The sequence below is a fragment of the Lepidothrix coronata genome, unplaced genomic scaffold (genome assembly GCF_001604755.1).
Source record: "Lepidothrix coronata isolate B3197 unplaced genomic scaffold, Lepidothrix_coronata-1.0 Scaffold195, whole genome shotgun sequence".
Taxonomy (NCBI): Eukaryota; Metazoa; Chordata; class Aves; order Passeriformes; family Pipridae; genus Lepidothrix; species Lepidothrix coronata.
Window position 1 is genome coordinate 635,896 of NW_016690375.1, and position 19,442 is coordinate 655,337.

At 40.6% G+C, this 19,442-nt stretch overlaps 1 protein-coding gene across 1 annotated transcript in view; it reads left to right on the forward strand.

Moving 5' to 3' along the window:
• The first annotated feature begins 10,561 nt into the window (after window positions 1–10,561).
• The window catches only part of CCSER1 (coiled-coil serine rich protein 1), a 650,146-nt gene continuing 641,265 nt past the window's right edge, over window positions 10,562–19,442 (forward strand). The window contains exon 1 of the mRNA XM_017831720.1: window positions 10,562–10,596. The gene's annotated coding sequence lies outside the window, so the exon portion shown is untranslated. The remainder of the gene's footprint in view (window positions 10,597–19,442) is intronic.

Here is a 19,442-nt window from a genome sequence, read left to right on the forward strand (position 1 = left end):
TATCTGATCACCCTTCTGATGAAACAACCTAGATATTTCTGTACTAGAGCACATCAGTGGCATTATTTTCCTCGCTATGAAGAGAACCTGCGTGGTCCTTTTAGATAATTGGGCTGCTGGGTTTTTTCACACTAATTAAACAGAAAACGTTTTGAAGTGAAGTCAGTCACTCTCCACTGGCAAACTGCCATATGGAACGGTGCAGGAGCAGACACACTCACAGCTCTCTTCACTGGCTACAATGTACAGTGATGAGTAGCAAAAAAAAAATCCATGAAAAATGGACTGTTCTGTGGAGATGTAAGTAACGGCAACATTAGACCAATAAAAATCAACAGTGTGGTTTTTATGTGCAGCTGTAATTATTTTCCACTAAAGAGCATGTAGAATAAGTACAAAGCCCTGCGATTCCCATTGCCAGCAGCCTGCGAGCAGAACGCCCGCCTCCTCCTCGCTGCCTCTCACATACATCAAACAATTGCATTAGCACTTCTGCTGCCTTTCTTCTCCCACCCTCTTTTTTCACACTATTTAAAAGCTAAAGCAGAGCAGTGTTGATAGTTGAGCCTAACAGTGAGTTTTGTTTGAACAGAGCTTATACTATCAGTGATAATTCAGAAATTTCTGCATGTATTTTGAAGGGAAGTTTAAGTAATTTTAAAGACACATTTCTCGATTTGCAAATAATAAATAATTTGTTCTGTTTAGTGCTTCTGAAAGCACGGCTTTTTGGAAAAGCCTGGTGCAGAAAGTTGGAACAGGATAAAATTCTCTCTCTGCTTACAGGGATGTGCCCTATATATTTGTAGATATATGTAGAGTTCTAAAAAACATTTGTAGTAGAACAAATTTTAATATATCATCTTTGTTGCCACCTCACAGAATCACAAAATATGCTGAATTGGAAGGGACCCACAAGGATCATCAGGTCCAAATCCAAGTCACACCATGTGCCTAAGAGTATTGTCCAAATGCTTCTTGAACTTTGTCAGGCTTGGTGCTGTGACCACTTCCCTGGAGAGCCTGTTCCAGTGCCCAGCCACCCTCTGGGTGAAGAACCTTTCTCTGCTCTTCTGACACAACTTCAGGCCATTCCCTTCAGTCCTGTCATTGGTCACCACAGAGAAGAGATCAGCGTGTGCCCCATTTCTCCTCACAAGGACGTTGTAGGCTGCAGTGAGGTCTCTCCTCAGTCTCCTCTTCTCCAGGCTGAAGCTGAAGCTGGCCAGAAATGTGGGGGACAATAAAAAGAATTTTTCAAATATATTAATAGCAATAGGAAATATAGAAATATCATTAGCCTGTTACCTCTACTACTGTGGGAGCAATTTTTAAGGAATGGCAGTTCAATAACTCTAGGTGCTTTCTGCAGACAACTGTTTTCTTTCTTGACATGTTTTTAACAGTATTTGGATCAGGCCTCAAATATGTGTAATTAACTCTTTATAAAAGATATTAGAGTATAATCATCCTGCCATCTGGATTTTATGTTCTGGCTATTAATGCTACAGATGCTTTAAAATACAGAGCTCCAAGCCCTGCTCTGTTCCTATTAGCTAGAGGCCTAAATGTCTTTTTTTTTTTTTTTTTTAAGAGGTAGGGTGAAATTCTTGGAACTTTAAATGTAAGTACTATCCTTGCGTAGGGGATGTGTTTACTACTGTGGTTATAGATAATTCATCTACTGATATGACTCCAGGGCTGCTCCCATTAAAATTACTGGGACCTTTGCCATCAAGTTCAGCACATAGAAATTTGTGTTCTTCACTTAAGTGTTAGTAAAATTCACGTGTGTTTTCTCATGAGCTTCCATGGCAAGCTTTCTCTGTCATTGAGTCAGTACATCATCTACAAGGGCTAAAATTTTGTGGTCTTATATAATGGAGATGATACTCATAATTTCTAAACAAAAGATGTGACCATCATTTGGTATTTTCAGAGGTCCTACATTTGTAAAAAGAAACGCAGACTAGAAAGAAAGTGTGGTCTTGAAAAGTGCATCCATTTCAGATGGCATATTTGAGGAAGTCTGTGGGAGTTAGTATCCAATTTCTGGTATTTTAATAGGATTTAGGTCTCTAGCTCCTATATACTCTTCGAAATCTCTCAGACTTATTTACTCCCCAAGATTTTAAATGAAGACCAGAACCTGCTGGGCTAAACCACTGACTAAGCGGCAATTTCTGTCTGAAAGAATCTTATATATATATATATATATATATATATATATAAAAACTTCAAACATAGGATCCGGTCAAAGAACAGAAACAACGGGTTTGTGTAAAAATGTCTTATGCCTACAATGTAGAAAAGAAATTTTTTGTCCTGCTGTAGTGTTGTTTGTTTGTGGGATTTTTTTTGTTGGGTTTTTTTTTTGGTTGGTTTTTTTAATCATCATTTAATGAATAGAATTATCTAATACATTGTTTTTCACAAAGATAAATTCAGTATCCTGGAATTAGCCAAAGGGCATATGATTCCTCAGGTTTCATGGCAGGTATACAAATGTTTATTGAAGAGAGAAGCATTTAGGGACGTTAATCCATGCTGCTTGTTGAGGCATAACTTACTGCTGCCCTTGGGAGGGAAAAACACTTGCATTTCTGTGTGTGTGTGTTAATGAACACATATTTAATATACTGGCATGTTTTACTTGCTACAACACTCAGGTTTTCGTTTTCCATTTTTATTTAAACTCAACTCCAATGGCAGTAAGATGTTATAGTCTAGGCACAGATGAGTAAAGTAATCTGAAAAACTGAACACTTAATAGAGCTAGTAAGAAATATCTTTTTATCTCATAACTACTCTCTACATGTATCTCAGAAGGATCCTATTTATTATCTGTATATGATTCAAAGACTATAATGATAAATATAAAAATATACTCAGGGGAAGAGTAAATAGGGATAAAAAAGTCAGAAAATGCTGTAATGTGAATTATTATTACTGTATACTAGTGAACAGTTTTGTGCTTTGAACAGTTTTTCTTACTGATTTACTTGTGAAGTGTATGCATTTGGCAATGTCTGGGCACTATCAAACTCCACAAGTTTCTGGTACCTTTCTACCCCCATCGTCTATGCTTCTGCAATTTCTAATGCTTTAGAAGTCCACACTACTGAAAATTTGACTGTTTAATACCACTTATCACATTTATGTGACTATAAATAACATAAATTAACAGACCTTTCTGGCATCATCCTGCAGGTAATTTAAACTGATCACCAACTGGGATAGAAACCTCCACAGGAGAAGTGCAGTAGGGAGCTGGTGCCTTTCGCTGAACACTACACTTGCCCTGTTACTACAAGGCACTGTTACTCTTTTCTAGATGCACATTCCCTAGGAAGGGATATGTGCTTTAGGGACCTCAGCCAAAGCAGGAGCCTGTTCAAATATTCAGTGCATGAGGCAACACTCAGCATTTCTGTATTTGGGAAAGTGTGCTGATCTTCTCATACTAACTATGGTAGAGCTATGTATCAGGGGTGTCTGTGATGTTCATAACAATACTGTGTAATAATAGAGTATGCAATGGATAATAAATATGCTTAGGATGTAAGATAAAACCCATTAAATTCATTAAGCAGACTAGATTTCCAGTCCCTAGCAGCAGACCTTGCACTTAAATCAAAATCACAACATGGGTTTCATCATTTGTCCATCTTTAACAGAGACTTGAATATTTTTGGAAACTGACTTTACAATGAGATGTCTGAATAAAGAAAATGCCCTTGCTTCCATAAATACTAAGTATGAAGTTAGGCATAATAGACATGAATGTGCAAAGGGATGCATCGTAGCGTGTCTTTGCATCTCAGATTGATTGCATATTGTGAGAGCTGGTGGCTTGATGCCTTCTCTCCTGGAGCCCTGCGATCAAACAAGCCAGTCCAGTGGTTGATGAAGCAAAGCTGTCCCTGCTGCAATAGCAACCTGAAGTGAAATGCAAGGCACCAACCTCTTTCAGACTTTGGTGCCAATTTGGAAATTTCCATGCAAATGCTACTCTGCAATGCTATCTTGAATTCACACAGATTGGCCTGAAATTGCATTGCATGTGGCAGCAAATACCAAGTAAAGACGGTACTGTGGAAAACGTAATGAGGTCAGGCTGAGAACTTTTTTTCTAACCCTAGCTCAGCAAGGGGCTGCTGTTTCTTTTAGTCCCCGATGTCCATTCTCCGCCTGCAGCCTCAGACAGGGCACAGGAACGTGCACACTGAGTATTCAGGCACACCATGTTCTAATAGCCCCTAAACAATCTGCCTCCTAGATTAAAAAATTGAAAGTTTCAGTGAAGTCTAAAATACTTTAGTTTTGATGTGGTATGTCTTTACTGTTGTATGGACATTTGAGGTCTGCCACAGGTTGGTTTGTTTGACTGCTAAAGATGTAAAAACTAAGGTGTTTTTTTCTGTGCTTGGGGAAATATGGAAGCAGTGTTTTATACAAAGACCACATCCTTTGCCTTCCTGAAAAAGCACTCGTGACCATCCAAATATAGCTTTCCAATTTTTTGCCCATGTGATCACTGCATCGTGGATACAAAGAGATAAAGCATGAGGGAACTCAGAACTATGTATTTATTTCTAGTGTGTTTTTCTAGGAAGATTCCTCCTTGTGAAGATCAAACTTGAAAGGCTGTGTGGAAGAATATGAGAAATTGAATGAACTTATTCATTTTTCTAGGTGTTGCCAAGATGCTGGTTATAGATCGTACAAGCCAGCTGATTAATATAAAATTCATGATGTATTCTTCTGATTTTTGATATTAATTACGATTTGACCAATATTTGAAGGTTATCTAGATGTTCTAAGTAGCAGATTTTTTTTTTTTAAATTTACTAAGCTGATGAAGTGGAGAAACAAATGTTTTCTCTTCTGTAAAGTCAGTATCGGTTGATGGGCACATGAAGAATGGGCATTTCAGGGGAGAAGTGAAAAGAAGCAGCAGAAGTGAATGGGAGAATTTGGGAAGGGAGTAATAGAAAGCTGACTTTCCACTTGGGTGAACAGTACCAAGCAAAACCTGTGGTATGGAGTATCTGTAACAGTTTCAACAACAGACCAAGGGTCCTGCAGTCCACCTGTGCTGGAAGCCTTTTCAGTAAATGATCTTTTAGCTGTTATACTGCATAATAGATGTGTGCACCTTATACGTTTTGGTGTATTAATGTTTACACCTGGGTATTCTACATTCCTCTGCCTAATCTCAGATAACGTCTGCCTCATTTTTTTTGTCTTGTCTATGGTCTTTTGTCTGCAAACAGAGAAGTTACTGCTCACTCTACGTGTGAGGAAAACTTTCATAACTGCATGTTAACTGAGCAACTTGAGGTCCTATTTAGGCCAAGGCAAACTGAATTAATGAGACTTAAATGCAGAATTTGCTCAGGCCCTCCCCCCCAGGTTCACTGGTACCAAAGAAAGCTCCTGCTGTGATGATGCACTGGAGTCACAGACACCACAAAATGCAGCACACGTTTTTCTTTTTTAATCCTCTATTTTCTGGTCCAGAATACCACCCTCAGACTACGTTTTCGATTCTAGCACTCAATCTTTTTCAAATCAAAATACAGTTTTCCCTTTCAGCAGATTTCCTTCCTTTTCCTATTTTGTACAAGTGATAAAGAATAAGGCTGAAAAGAATGCTTGTCAACTTCAATTTTGCCAAACATGTAAAAGTATAAAAATAATCTTTAAAAAAATCTCTAGACAAACCAAAATATTTCCACAATTTAAGTTAGATTACAAAGCTGAACAGACAATTTACAAATGAACCCTGGTAGCCTGGAGAACCAAAATATTTTGTCAAGGGGATCCTCCAAGTTGAAGAGCTCAGAATGAAAAGTAAAACTGCATTCATGCAGACTTCTGTTGTTCAAATAAAAAGGCATGCAAACAGACAAGGCAGCCATTGGAGGCTTTGACTAGATGCTGTTTGTGAAAATATAGTGCTCAAGTCCTTCAGAGTCCTTCAGGTTTATGTATCCATGTGGAGTTTTGGGGATTACAGTGGAGAACGAGGAGTTTGCTCACCTACTGCAGGATCGGACCCTCAGTCGGTGTGCACATATTTTACTGGGGAAATATCCCTCTGAGTTGGTAATGTTATCTTCTTCGCCAAGACAGTTTCAGTGAAACAGATAAATAAAACTGCATTCTCCAGTTACGGTGTATTTCTCTATGGAAATGTAAACAAACCTCTAATATAATTTATATGAATATTGGAGCAGATGAGATTTTTACTCTTTTGATTATACTGATAACAATAGAGCAAGAAATCTGCATATTGACAGTGTTTAAAATCAAACTAGAAAAATATATTTACAAAGCTGGTTTGTTAATGAGAAATCTTTTTGTTGCCCTTCTGTGGCAGATATATATTCATTGACATCACAATTTCCAGCAATGAACAGTGACAATATCTGCATTAACTGTTTGAAAGGAAATAACAAAGCCAAAATAGGTGAACTGAAACTGTTTTAACAGACTAAATAAGGAGAAAAGCCAGAGTATGGGGATTGATCTTTTTTTAATGCCAAACTGGAGATTTTTCATCAAAAGGAGAGTCAAATAACCTTTCTTAATCAACTAAATTTTGAAGTGTAAGGAGCATTTATCTTCTTGAATGAATAGAAATTCTGTATTTCTAGTTGTAATTGTTCTTTCTGGCCTCAGTAGTGAAAATGGTTATAGTTCTAAAAAGTGGTGTCATTTTTGCCATTGGCGCTGAGGGAGCCAAAAGACAGAGTATAAATCAACTTACAGCCTGTTTAAAAGAGGGGAACAAAATGCATGAACAGTAATTTGAAAACTGCTTCAGATTATTATTCTTTTATGATTAACTAAAGTGGGCTTCAACATCCTTTGAGATTTCAGTGTTAGGGTGATAAAATTCATCGCTTTTAACAAAAACTGACCAATTTCAGTATTTATTCAGTATATCGCACATACGTGGCACTATACAGTAAGTGGAAGGTCACTAGATTAATCCTTGCTCCAAAGGTGTAAGTGGATATGATTGTGTGCAATACAAAACCAATACATATTGATTAGCGTGACAATGCTTCACTGAACAGATGTCTTTTGAAAGGAGAGTAGAAGCAACTTGGTATAGGAGGCTTCCTTTGCACAGTCCTCTGATGGTAAGGTAAACCAGGACCTGACCAGAGTGCTTTGTGGTCACTATGGTATAGAAATACCCCTAATGCCAGCCTGGCTCTACTAGTATCATTAGAGAAAAACTTTAGTGAAGTCCATACAACCCCTGGACTGATGCCTCAGAGTACCCTAGTGCCAAGTTTAGGTTGTTCTCCCAGACTGTGGTCACGAGTCACTGCAAGACATACTTAGCTGTTCTCCAGAACCGGTTCCTTTTTGGCCTGTAAAATGCTCCTACAAAACAGACTAATCTGGTTTACTCCAAAAGGACTGTTTATAGCTCTGACCAGCCCCAAACTTCCTGCAGACAACCACTGAGCGTACAGTCTATTGAATAAGGCAGACTAGCACTTCTCTGTGCAGAAAGACTTGTCTCAAGAATACAGAGATGCCTATTTGGTGAAGGGCTGAGGCCTTGAGGCCATGCTCAACCCTGATGGACGTAACTGTTGAAACTGATTTGATCTCACGTCTCAGCTTCCCCTATACCTGCCTGTGATGCATCCATACATACAGAGACGGAAAAAACAAGTGCTAAAAGTGTGAAAAACACGAATCCCTCTTATTTTTTTGGAAGAAGGCAGCATCAAGCATGGGGATAATGTGAAATCATTGGTCAGGAAACAAGGCATGAATGCAAACAGAGAGAAGGCAAAGAGCAGACAAATAATGCAAGGGAATCAGATGTGTCAGTTGTAGCGACTTTCATGACCCTTTTTTCTCAGTCAATGAGAATGTCTTATTCCTGGCAAAACCACACATCTCTGAATCTGAAATTTCCTTTTAACGCTTTGTTGCGCCGGCAAAACCTAATGAAGGTTTTGGTGAAACACCCTGTCATACAGAGCAGCTTTCTGCTGAAGTCACCAGAGCCACACCACAAGGAAACGGGGGAGGCGGGGGAGGGAAGACAATCAGCTTACATGTGCTTGGGCAGATCCAGGGTGTGGTAATACACAGGTTCTTCTTCCAGTACTCCCTATAGCTAGCTGCTGGGGCCTCAGCTAGCAAACCTATTTAAAAACAGGCATTGCTCAATGTTTATGCTTATGACAATGTTTGGGGCTCCCCCCCGCTTCCACCCCAAAATCAATAGAACACAGTTTAATGTTGGAAAAGGTGACATTGTTCCATACAACCTCTAGCTGCTGACTCTATTGTTCATTTGCCTGAGTCACTGGGCTGATCAAAGCCTCAACAGCTTCACTGGATGCATCACTTGTGAATGTGTCTGGAAGTTCTGCTTAATCACAGCTCATCTTTCAGGGCAAAGCATGCTGAAGAGCTTATAGAAACTGGAGAACCGGAGTTAACCATTAGGAGGCTCTGTGAACCTTCAGCTGAATACATCTAGGAGATGCCTGATTCAGCAAAACACGGATTCCTCTGTCTCTAAATACAAGGCTGTCTCAGCTAAGCAGGTCCATAATTTTACTTATGGCAAATATCCTCATCTTCATTGAGATGACTCATGCCAATGGAGTTGAGTACATGGTTAAGTACTTTGCAGGGTTATGAACTAACTCTCAGTAAAATGATCTGTTCACTGCATACTCTCATTTGAAATTCCCAAACTGTGAAGGTAGGTACTTTCAATAAGGAACATTTACACTTGAGGTGGTGTCATATGAGATCTTTTGCCTTTTAAATGTGGATGATAGGTTACTCAAAATCTATTTCTCTCCATTCTCTCACATAGCATTTTTTGTGGTGCTGCTGTGTGCTGCGTATGCCAGACTTTCCTCTGTGACTGTAATACATTTTATCTGGTTTAGGTTTATTATCTGGCTAAAGAAGAAACAGAAACACCTTTAGGTTTGGTTATTACATTTCATTGAACAGACTTGTGAACATATTGAACAGATCGACAGTTATATTTAAGTATAATTAGGTATGGTGAACTCATTTGTTTGAAAGCTTAGCTCTGGTAAAGACATATTTATAATTATTCAGTTTCTTGATACTTTCATACTAAGTATGACACTGACTTCTGCACTCTCACACTATTCTTATTCAGAATTTCAGCAGAATCTCATTGTTGTTCTTAAGTTGTAGCTGTATTTTATGGAAATCTATTTTACTCAAAATTCTTCAAAACTCTCGTTGACTTCATTCTGACCTACATTTCTCTATATAAGCCCACTAGCTAAAATTTCTTTGGGTCCTTCAGTTTCACGAGGAGCACTGATGTTACAAAATGAACACATTTGATTCCTGTTGAGACAGAAGTCTGCAAAGTCAATGCATTTCTTCAGTGCAAGGAGTTATGCATGTTATTTTTTGGTATAGGAGGGGATAAGGCACATACTTGCAGCCTGTCCCTTTTGAGTTGTCACTCATTTTACCTAAATGTTCTTAATGAGGCAAGGTAGTTCACTTCGGTATGTGATACAGGAGGGATCCTGTATACACTAGCAAGAAAAAACAGGGTATGAAAACTCAGTCATATTCCTTAAGTATTAGCCACAAAGAACGTGGTTATTCCTCTGTTTTACCTTCTCCTTCTGAATTGAATAAGGAACTTAATTCATTACACCTAAACGCCACATAATTGACCTCTGCCCTTACCCGATATTCTAGGGAAATCACTTCTGCTCTTACAGCGGTGCAGCCGAGACCTGCTTTTGGCGTGGAAATGCTTCTTAAACCTCATTTCCTCGTTCCCTCCCTAGAACCAGGAACGCGTCGGGATGCCGATGGAGCAACGGGGAAATTATTACAAAACACGTCTCTTCTGAAAAAAAAAAAAAAAGGACGAGGAAGTGAAATCAGAGTGCTCCACCGCCCTCCGGGAAAGGGAAAAAAATACATACAAATCCCTGAGCAGATGGTGAGTGTAAACACACCGGAGCGGAGCTGAATTTCTCCCGGGGTGGCGGGGGGAACGGACGGACGGACTTGGACTTTTCCCCTCTCCGCCAGCTCGCCTCTCGCCCGGGGGAGGTGCTCCGCGCGGGGACACACGGACAGACGGACACGGACAGACGCGGGGACGCGCAATGACACACGCGTACGCGTACACACACACGACCCACCCCCACGCGTACGGACAAGCTCATCATCCACCGCACACGGACACACAGAGCCCGAGGCCGCCCCGCACCGCCCCACGGGTACCCGCACCCCGCACCGGCACACGCGCGGAAGCACCGCCCCGGACCGCCCCCGCATCCCTCCCTCTTGCCCTCCCTCCCTCCCCGCCCGCCGCGCACACACACCGGCCGCAACATGACGGGCAGACGGACAGACTGACGGGCTGGGGCGCCGCTGCTCCGCACGGATTATTCGCCGCGCGCCGGGGGGGACGCAGGAGACCAGCGACCCAGCGACCCGCAGCGGGGCGGGGACGGCGCCGCGCTGCCAGGAGGGTCCCCAGCCCCCGCCGGCGGACGGTGAGCGCGTCGGGCGCTGGAGGAGCCCGGCCAGGTAACGCTGGGCAGAGTGGTGTCGCCGGGCAGAGCCGGCCCAGGCCGCGGAGCGCCGCCGGGTCCCCGGCGTGCGGGTGCCCCGCAGCCGCCTCGCCCCGCACGGCAGGTGCCGAGGTGATGCGGCGGGTGTCGCCCCGGGGCGCGGGCGGCCCCCCCTGCCTGGCCTCGCCTCTGCCGGCGGCGGGGCGGCGGCCGCGGGGCGCCCTGCGCCGACCGGCGGCGCGGCTGCGGCGGCGGAGGATCGGGGCTGCCGGTGCCGCAGCTCCGCGCTGATCCCCGGCAGCCGCGCTCCGGTAGCGGCGGGGATTAGCGAGGGCGGGCGGGCGGCGGGGGGGACACCGGCGGCACTGGCGTCTTTGTGGCGGGGCGGCCGGGGATCGGCGCCCGCAGGTGTGTCCCGGGGCCGGGGCAGCGGCGGGGCCGCGGGGGGCGGCCCGGGGGCGTCGCGGAGCCCGTCGGGCCCGGCCTGCGGGGAGCCGGTGCCGGGCGGCTGCACCGCTCCGGCGGTCGCTCCGGCCTCGCTGCGGCAGGTGACGGGGGAGAAGAGTAGGTCTGGTTTTTGTTTGTTTGTTTGTTTGTTTGTTTTTGGCGTTTCCTCTCTCTATGTTTTTCCTGTTTTTCTCCCTCAGTGTTTATTAAGCAATCTGCAGTTAAGCTATGAAGAAGATAGGGAGAAGTGGTTTCAGAAATATGAATGGGTAGGGCCAGGGCGCTCGCGGTCATGTGCGACATTTCCCATGGATTGTAAGGCGGGAGCTGGAGGATGCTGCCTGTGTTTTCCAAAATCGCATGGCATGCTTAAAAAGTGGAGCAGATGGTAATGATAGTGCTCATTATGAAAAAGGTTCATGAAAATCCTTTATTTCTTCTAGACAGTTTTTGTGTTGCTTCTCCAGGCTAAAGAGGTTATCTTCGACTTTTGGCAAGGAAGAGAATGTTGCTGCAAGTTGTCTTGCAAAAGAACAGTTATTTTGCTTTTCCACAGAGAAGGGAACCCCCTGCCACCCAGTTTTATGCCTCTGTCTTGCCTTTGCATTGATAGCAGTTAAGTGTCTTGGCATAGACAGAAACTGCAGTACACTGTTGTCTTATTGCACACCTTTATTATTGAATGGAACTAGAAAGGAGACTCAGAATATCCTCTTATCCCTCTCTGCGCCAGATGTGTTTTTCTATCCAGTATATATTGCACTTGAAGTGTTAAACTCTCAGGGGGCATGGAGGTGGGGATGTGAGGCAAGGTCTACTAGTTACTTCAAACAATTCTCCTTGCTCATACTTAAGAAGGAGAGAAAGGAACATGTTGTAAAAGCAGCTGAAGAATATATAAAAGTGAAATATTAATGAACTGGAAAAGCTCTGATAGCAAAGACATTGTGCCTAATCATTCAGGAGGGTTCTTATTCTCTTTACAGCTCCTCACTGTGTGCCTGTAGTACAATTGCAATTGGTATAAAAGACAGTAATATTTGTATTTAACCAGAAAGTAGTAGTAATACTTTTTTTTTTTTTGTATTAGGGATTATCTCTGCAGTGCTTGCTTTAGCCATGGTTTTTGAGGCTGCTGTAAGACAGAAAAGTATTACAAAAACAGTAAAAAAATATTTCAAGAATGTTTTCTTGCAAATGTAAATGGAAAGGACTAACTCAGACCTGGAATAACTCTGAGGAACAAATAGCCTTAGAGAGTCCTCTTAGAGACATTATGATGACTTTTCACCCTGAAGGATCTCTCTTGCATCCCAAGCAGAGAGCAACATCCCCTAAATAGGCAGCACTGTCTCAGAATCTGCTGAAAGCGAGACATATGAACAAGGGATATTTTCTGCAGATTGGGCTTCCTTTACCTCTTGGAGTCTGGAGTGCAGTGGTCCCTGTAGTTGAGTAACTTCCCCAGTTGGGTTTGGAGGCATACTAAGTGCAGCAGCTTTCTGCCACACTTTGGAGAGGGAATTTAATTCAATGGGAAAGTCGTCTGTCAGCCCACAGCGTGAAGTCCTGTTGCTCTGATTCCTGGCAGTACTTCATGGAGTACCTGGTGGCTTAAGCGAGGCCTGCCTTCTGGAGAGCTTAGTGCAGGCCTGAGTATAGATAGGGAAGTGTACCAGGAGGACCTGGAACAGTGTATAGGATATATACCATGTCTGGGTTACAAGAGGTAGTGTTTGGTTTTTAAGTCTATTAGTCACAGAAGATGCTGAAAAAGCATCTTGTATCTTCAGATCTGTGCATATGGTTGCGTGACAGCACGATCTCTTGTGCTGCATAAGCTGTGTGTGGTTGAATGTCTTCTTCTTCTTAGATTTGAACATAATGCTTCACAAAAGCCTTTAAAGTTAATAACTTGATATTGCTGAATTTTGTTTTTCAGTGTTTTGGGGTTTTATTTTTGCTAAATAGAGTGTTTCATAAATTGAAAGAGATGTAGAGCTATTGTTCCATCTGAAGAAATTCTCACTGCTCCAGGAAGGCTTATGGAAGATACTATGGTTTTGTTGGATTAGCTCATCTGGAGTATTTGAAAGGGCAGAGTTGCATAGGCCAATGTATGATTGTTATGAATTGTTGGGATTGAAGCAGATACAGGTCACTGGGAAAAGCATTTTGTAACATTAAACTTAATGATAGATTTTGAAAAATGTAAATCTGCATATTTTAAGGACGTGACATTTTCCCTAGTATTTTAAGTTCCTGGTTTGTTTTCGCTGTACTTTTGGAGGTGTTCTAATAAAAGGAGGCTGTGTATTTATCAAGTGTTACAGACCTTTGCAGCAAGGGAAGAAGTGAATGTTGCACAGTGTTTTTTCTGAGGTTGATTGACGCAAGTAAAGCAGGAGATGAAATAGCATATCAATGGAAAAGAAACCTTATAAATGCTTACAGTCAAATTATTAAGCGATTCATACTTTAGTTTTGGAATAACTACCGGCTTGTTAGGGGGAAGGACTGAACTATGTTTCTATCTTGCAAAAGTTACTCTATGTTAGAAGGTTCAGTGCCTCATGTCTTCCCCTTAAGAACAGTTTTACTGCCAATGGAGGGGCTCATCATGGAATAGGGTGGGGGGAACAAAAGGAAATATGTACATAAATAATGGCAAGTGGGGGCTGGGTTTGTTTCCCGAGAAATAACTGCAGTTTCATCAGGTTTTTCTTGCAATATTGCATTTATTTGGCAGTTTTTTGCAGTGATAGTAAACTGGATTACCTTGATAAATATGCTTTTGTATTTGACTTTAGCTGGCTGAGATGGCGTGTAAGATACAGAACTTGCAAGTGCTTTAAATGTGCATTGTCGTTTGTACTTGTAATGTTTCATGTGTATTCCTATTCCCTGTGTATTCATCAAAGGCCTATAACTTTGAGAGTATGGAAGATGCAGCCATATATTTTGCAAACAATGATATTAAACTTCTGTAGCTGTTTGCTAGTTAAATGTTTATTTGTACTTACTGCTTTTTGACTTGTTCTCACCACAACTCTCACCACTACATAGTGGAGTGTATTGCTTAGATAGTACTAACTCACACACTCTGTGACTGAAGACTGTAGTATCATTTCTCCATTGTAAGGCAATGAAATGATAATGCTTCCTGTGAAGTGTACTGTCTTTACCTGAAATGTGACTGTCATAGAGAAGGTAGTTGTTTTATAATATGTATGATAGTGTAGGGGAAAAGAAACTACAGGCAAGCAATAAGGAAAAGCAGTCATGTCCTGAATGTGGAAAAAGTAAGATTTTTATTAAATGTGCGCTGTAGTCTGTTGCTAAAGATTAAAAGGAAAAAAATACACTGTTGAGGGGTATTACAAGATCTGAGTGATGATGATTTTGTATCCAAATGTTTTATATTGCCTATAGACAGTACTATTTCTTTGCCCTGGTTATTGTTATGAAAGCCCTTGTGAGTGTTGAAGTATGAATGTGTAGTTGTTTTCCTTATACGAGGGAAATTGAAGCAGTGATTATGATAAAGACAGACAGTTGAACTGGAATATGCATCCTGAGTCCCATAGTCTTATTTTAATGGATTAGTTGTGTTTATATAGCTTGTTTGATAATTTGGCATAGATGTGGAAACTTCCTAACAGATCCAATTCCAGGATTTGTGTGTAAATTTATGCAGCATTTTCTCCACAAGGACTAAATACTATTGGATTATTTCTTTCAGTCTAGGCAAAAAAGTTTTTCCTGGATTTCATTTTGTTGTTATGTTTGAGAGAAAGCAGTTCTGCACTCGTAGAATGTAATGATGCTTTTACATTATTTAAGGAAATACCACTTAATTTTTTATAATGCTCTAGCATATCAGGAATTTGAGATCTAGCTCAGTCAGTAATGCTTCTGAGGGTCACAGCTGTTTTCCAGTGGGAAGAACCAGTTGTGACAGACTGGTAGGAAGCTTTTAAAAACACTCTTCTCCTATAAATTTTGGTAGTGCAAATCATTGCTTCTGAAAGTGTAGCGTTCATTTCTAATATATTTCCAGCTTTGGCTTTCTTCTCTTTTTTTCTTCTTTCACTCTTGTTTTGAGGCTCTTTGCTGATCCTCCTTTGATGTTTCGTCCTGATGTGATCTCTTCAAATGTTTTAATACAAAAATAACAGCTCTCAAGTAATTTACTGATTTTGTATAGTGCAGTAAGATTTAGATTTGGGTAATAGTACAGCAGTATTCTACAGGTTTCTCATCTGTGTCTTGCTTGTGACATAGTCCAAACTTGGTCATTTATCTATGAAGCAATGACGTCTGTGGAAATGTCACCTTCCGGTGATGTTAACCTGTCATCATCCAGGCCAGGAAAATCTCAGACCCTGACAAAGAGGGAGTCACCCAGTACAGCCAGAAGGTGGTCAAGAGGGATGTGCTGTGCTGAGGTTGTAGTGACAGCTCCTGCCCACTCTGCCAGTAACCAAATACACCAGCAGTGCTTTGTATTTTGTTCTGTGTGCTAGGTAGTGATTCCAAATTCTACAGTGTCTTCTAGCTATATTTAGTGCAGTGCCAATTTCTGGGGTTATATTTCTGAACTATCCCGACTCATTCATTTATTAATACAAGTATTTTATATTCATTTTTTTGCTATATGAAAGTGAGGAAAGAGGAGAGGAGCAAACTTTTGCTGTCACTTCTTGGGGAAGTTTAAGCCAGTGGCTAAACTGCTACTAACTTGAATAGGAGCCCTGGTAACTGTTTTATCAGGTTTTATACTTTAAAATATGAAGGTTGGATTCTTGATGACCAACTGAACATGTGGCAGAGAGACAATGGAAATAGAATAAAAATTCTTCCAAAAATGAGGTTGCCTTTCATTTTCTGTATTAGTTGCCACTATGCTTAATACTGTAGTCTATGCAAGACTGTTTATTCTGTTGTTAACACAGAAGCTTTAAATAAGAACGTAATCTGTATATTGAAAGGATGAAAATGCTAACAATTTCATTTGCTGCATTCAGAAATTATTAAACTGCCTTGGAAAGGACATTCTTCCAATGGTATATTAATGTTTTTACTCTTGATGTTGCTGAAGGGAGGTAACTGGCAGAAAATGGCAATAGGGAAAATGATGTGGTTTTCTCCATATTTATTTCAAGTAAATTGATGCTGGAAGTTGATGTACATTCTTTCAGATTCACAGACCTCTCAAATACTTTAAGAGCAGATCATGCCTTCAGCTTGAGTGTAAGGTATCAATTGTGCTTAGAATGACATGTTAAGGTTTTAATATTTCTTTATACTTAAATATGTTTTAAGTTGGGACACACAGCATCTGTAGGAAACGGCATTTACAAATGGATATCATGTAACGTGTTAGTTCAATATGCATGTAGAAGTGCAATGTTGTGGTATAATAGAATCATGGAATTATTAAGTTTGGAAATGACCTCCAAAATTGTGTCAAACCTTTTACCGAATATCACTGTATCCACTTAACCATATCACAAAGTGCCATGTTTTTTTGACACTTCCAGGAATGGTGACTCCACCACTTTCCTGGGCAGCCTGTTCCAATGCTTAAGCACTTTATCAGTGGAGAAATCTTTCCTAATATCCAGTCTGAACTTCCCTTGGCACAGCTTGAGGCTCTTTCACCTTGTCCTGTCGCTAGTCGCCTGAGAGAGGAGGCTGACCCCTCACCTTTCCACACCCTCCTTTCAGGTAGTTGCAGAGAGTGATAAAGTCTCCCTTGAGCTTCATTTTCTCCAGCCTAAACAACCCTAGTACCCTCAGCCTCTCCTGATAGGACTTGTGTTCCAGACCGTTGACTTATTGCATGACTACTTGGCTAAAATAAACCCCCACCTGGCATGTGAAGGCACACCTGTGTGTCTTGCAGAAGCAGCCTATGAAGGCATTCCAGTTGATTCATCTGCATTAGATGTGGTGTTAAGGACTGTGGTGTGCAGAGGTGATAGCAGGCTCTACCCTTACTGTGAGTAGCAAAATAAAGTGGGTTTGTTTTATATCAATTCTGTAGTGTTTTGTAGGTACAGTTCGTACAGTGGTTATATTGTGGGGAGGAGACTCAAGAATCCTAATTTGTTACGGTTTTGAACCCCTTTTTTCAATGTAGCGGCTGTGAGCTCTGTGAGAAATGTCCCATAACCCAGTAGCAAAACTGTTGCTGATTTTCATGAGACCGTGATTACACCCATAATAATATTTTAGTGTCTGTTAGTTTGCTGTGTACAATAATTATTTTATTAATGACTGATTTTCAAGTTATTGAGCCTGTACTGTTTTGATGGGGTTTTGTTCCATCATTAAATTCTTAGTACTTCTAAACATTAGGTTATGAAAATGTTTCTTACAGTAAGTAAGTCCAGAAAAGTAGGAATTCTGGAATGGTTAAGACACTGCAAATACAATTGATATAAGTTCAGTGCATGTGAAAATAAGGTGCTTTGTACCAATAGGAATCTATTCTATACTGGTAGTGATTATGCAAGGGCACAATATGGGCATTTAGATTTTTTATGATGTTGATAGCAGAGGTTCAAAAAAATCATGGTTGTTTAGATGATTCCCTGGATTTAAAATTTTCAGAAACTGATAAAGAATGGGAAAGTAGAAGGAAGAATAAAATTGAGTAGAGAGCTGTGGAAAACATGCATGTGGAGTAGATGAGGAGAAAGTAAAAGAAATATAAATAAATTAGTTTGTCAGCCGATAAAAGCTGACGCCACAAATGTCTTCATTTTATCTGCTGATCTTTATTTTACAGATAGCAAACTCTAGGGCATCTGCTGAGATGGGAAAGAAAAAGACACAGAGGAGAGCTGGTGGGGAATGAAAAGGAAAATCAGCTGTTCTGTTCTCTCAGCTCTATGCCTTTGTTCTACTCTACTGCAAAAAAGGTGTTAGCAGAAATTTAGGGATTAGTCACATTAGCCGCAAGGTAATCTCTATCCTCTCTAAACCCTCATTTTAACGTCCTGATCTTGGCCAATTATGTTTTTGGTGGCTGACTGTCTGTGGCAGGGTCTCAGCAAATTTCACACCAGTCTTTAGTACTTGCTCATGGCCCTTAATAAGGAAGTAATGTACAATTGTCTGTTAATGGTAGGTTTTGTTACAGATTAAACTTTTACCATGCAGAAATCAAAACCAGAAGCTAAAAGGCTGTTTTAGACTGTCAGATCTGCAGCTTTGCTACACTTGTGTCTGTTTCTAATGTACAGGAAAGTTAGTTTGAATTTGTTTCATTTAGTGTTTAGCATGAGCTAAGAACATGCAAATAGCCACCTTATGTGGCATAGCTAAAGGTCTGATAACTTGCTTATGCATCTGAATCCTCTTTGTTAAGAGACACGTGTCATTTTTACCTATAATAATTTCAAATTAAGAGTGAAGATGAAGATGACTAGGGTGTTAGTAAGACTTCAATAAAGGTTTTAGCTAACTCATCCTGTGAGTTGCTTGCAGGGATAACTGATATTCCCAAGACACTGTAGGGATCAGTTTTCTGGGGTAAATACTGCATACAGACACACATATAAATAAATAAATAAATAAAAATATATATATTTATATATAAAATAAAAATGTTCTCAAAGTCAGAAGGTAAGCTTTGTTGAAGGCTATGCTCTGTTCTAAATGAGGAATAGTGAATGGTTCAGAAAAAAGGATTTCTTTCATTTACTTTAGTAACAGTAAAATTGAAACAAATTTGCAGCTTTAAAAATCTGCTCTGACATCTCTAGTCAATAACTGGGAGGTGGGGGATGGGAAGAAAATAATAAAACAAAAAAAAATGCTTTTTATTTTGGTTTTAAGGAGTTAAATATGTTGTGGGCAAGATGTTTCTGAAAGCTGTGTATTGGAAATGCACACATTATTTGTAGCCTTGGTTTAAGAGGGTCTTATGATGATACTGTTCATTGAAGAAGGCAAACAAAAAGTTACTACTGGAAAAGGGTGTGAGAATTTTAGAGTTTGTCTGTTTTCTTATGCTTTCATTTGAATTTGAGTGAGATCCTGCATTGTAAATATTTCATTGTGTTTCTATATGCTTTGAAAATATTTAAGGGTGAAAAAGGAATGTATAAAAGAAGCAATTCCCTGCTCACATAAATGATTCTTTTTTCCCTTATAGTTTGCAGTTGCCCAGGACAATTCATGTGACTTGCAAAGTGCTGAAGTTGAACACCAGTAAAACTGTAAAACGCTTACATGGCACTATATGTTTATGCAGCATTTTCTAAATATAGACTAAGTCCTTGTCATAAAGGGTTTGTATAGTTGAAACAAAACAAGACTTGACATGACACAGAACAGCTTGAGAGAGAGGCATGAGAGCTGTAGGTGAGGAACTGTGAGGAACTGAACAACTGCTTCAAGTGA